The sequence below is a fragment of the Olea europaea genome, chromosome 15, assembly GCF_002742605.1.
Source record: "Olea europaea var. sylvestris chromosome 15, O_europaea_v1, whole genome shotgun sequence".
Classification (NCBI taxonomy): domain Eukaryota; kingdom Viridiplantae; phylum Streptophyta; class Magnoliopsida; order Lamiales; family Oleaceae; genus Olea; species Olea europaea.
In genome coordinates this window covers 3,388,466-3,391,540 of record NC_036251.1, presented here as the reverse complement: position 1 = coordinate 3,391,540, position 3,075 = coordinate 3,388,466, and positions in this window count along the sequence as shown.

Here is a 3,075-nt window from a genome sequence, read left to right as displayed (position 1 = left end):
TATTGAATCAAAGTTGTAAGGGATAACCCTAGCAATAAGACTACTCGACTTTAACTAGCATCTCAAACCCACCCAATTATCGTATTTTCAGGCAGCCACTAGTTTTCCCCTTGTTGGTTAAAAATATTGAGAATATGACCATTCGAAATTTGAGTGAAACTAATTTTAGATTTTGATGATTTTTTCTCTTATCCAATGTTTAAGAGAAGAAAAATGCAAATTCCAATAAGCACCAAACTATTTTCCAAACTCACAACTCGTACATAAAATCCTCATAAGTGAAAATGCTGTGTTATAATTACCACTTCCTCAAAATTAACATTCGCACACTGTACAATTAAAACAATAACGAGACAAAACATGTCCATTAATCAATAAATATCATAAAAACAAAATATACAAAATCCAAGTTGAGCAAACAAAGAAATTTTTTGTACTGAATTAGATAATCGAATGCAAGCAAATTTCGGTTAAAAAATAGAGTATTTGTAAAAAAAAAAAAAAAAAATTCGCCTAACTATCCAATATAATTAATCTTCACATAATTCACACTACCGAAAAGTTCACCATAAAAAAAAATACATAAATCGACAATTGGTCGTTGTGCCCTATAAAAAAGATTGGTCATTATTTTGATCAAAATAGACTACATTTGGATCTCCCACCATCATAAAAAAAAATATAAATTTGATTAATAAATTGATAATTAATTACTAATATATTACACATCATCAATTACTTAGAAAATGCAAGATGGGAAATAATTTATAAACATACACTCAATATGTAATCTGTAAGTGATGGATTATGGATGACAAATTCATAATTATGACTTGAAAAGCAAGGAAGTTCTTATATAATTTTCCTCATTTATTTCTTTCATTTGGTCTAAAATTCTTATTAAAAAAATCAATTCAAAACCAAATATTTATATTGTGGACAATGAAAATATTCTATAATTATGTATTTGATTAATAAAAGATTTAAAAAATTGTAATTATGGATTGAACTCATTTTCAATATATTTTTTAGAATTGCAACACTATTTTTAATATGTATTGTTAGGTTTGAAAAATTTTAATTGTGTAAGTAATTTTTTTTTTATAAATTCCATAAATCAATGTTAATCAACTTAATAAAATATGCCATTTCAAAATTTCTTTCAATTGTACGTAATAATATTTTTATTAATTGCGTATTAATAATTAGTAATATAGTGTTTAGTGAAAATCAATTGACTTAATTTTCAAAGCAATAATAATTATTAATTATATTATTTAGAAAATTAAATTGAATATAAAGGGTGTTATTCACCATAAATATAAAAATGTATAAGTAAAACGCATCTATTCACATTTACTTTTGTCTCATAGTTATAAATTAGTGTAAATTAATGGTGATTAAAGAGTTGATCGATTATTTGAAAACGACTTTTCATCTAAAATTTATCAAGTGAATGTTAGTTAACGGTATTTTTTTTAACCATTATGTTTTATTTTCAATACATTTTTTTAGGAATGTAATATTTTCTTTTTGATATTAGGTTTAAAAAAATTTAACTGTATATATAATTTTATTATTTTTATAAATTCTATATATTGATATAAATTGACTTAATATTCTATGTCATTTCATGTTAATTATATACATAGTACTGTTATAATTTTTTTACATAAGCTTTTATCAATCATATATTGATAATTAGTAATAATAGTGTTTAGTGAAATTAGTTGGCTTAATTTTAAAACACAAATAATTTTAATTTTAATAATAATTGAATTTAGTTGAAATAAATTTAATTTTAAAAGTATTATTGACCATAAACATAAAAATGTAAAGGTAAAATAGAAAATTAAAGATATAAGGATAAATGATGGTATATTGGCTTATAGCTTAATATGTAGGGATAAAATTGGTAATAAATTTTTTCTCCTAAATTCTCTCACTTTTAATATATAACATATTGTAGATAGATAGATAGATGTGGATAAAGTAGGTAGAAAATTCTTTTACAAGTGTCTCAAAACGCTAGATAGCTCATATTTTTATAGTGAAAATATTCAACTTCCTTGATAAAAATAGATTTAAAATTAAATTATGAAATTTTAAATAATTTAAATTTGTATTAAATCTCAAAATTAAAACCAAGACCAACACTGAAAAGGAATTAAACCAAATTAAATTTGAATATTTAAAGCTTTAATTTGATTTTGTAACAAAAAGCGAGTCAAATTCTTATTATTATCTCTTTACTTCGCTTCAACCGGATAAGATTGACCTTACATGTCATTAGCTTAAAAGCTTTACATTCATCTCTAGAGGGGCTTGTTCTTGAATACCTGCAAGTGACTCAATTCTCTCATCTCTTGCATTGTCTTCATAAACTAAAAAGCAGTAATATGAACATTTCTCAATAAACCGGGCATCGAGAAGAGTTGAATATGAACCCCTCCCATGAGAAAGGAGCCTAGCAAGACAACATAGTTACTGAAATTTTGTATATTTTTTTCACTATGAAATAGATTTTCTAATGCGGAAGCGAAATTAATTAAAAAATTTGTAGAATAATTTGATCGCAAAGAATTGATATAAAAAGTGGACAAATCATTTGTTTATATAAACTAAATAATGTGATAATCATAATAGTTTAAGGAAGATAAGTAATTAAAACTTACAAGAATAAGTAATCAAAAGCCTAAAATGATAAAAGAAAATTCTAATTTATTATATTGTCATAGCATTGCCCAACATTTTTCTCCTGAACATGAAGAAAACTCGTCTCAAATTTGACACAAGAGCAGAAAATCAATCAATCAATTAGATGGAAAGTATTCAAAGATTTCGACCATGACTAATATTGAAGAAATGTCCATATCTTGATCTACTAGGTAATCGTTATTATATTTCTCTATTGCATTTTTTGAAGTCAACTTGCTTTTACCTTACTTATTTTATCGTCATTACTAGGGATGGCAATTGAGCTTGTCGTCTCGGCTCGAGGCTCGTGCCAAGCCCCAATTTGGGGAGTGGGCTCGAGCCAAGCCGGCACGTAAAAAAAAAAAAAAAAAAAAAAAA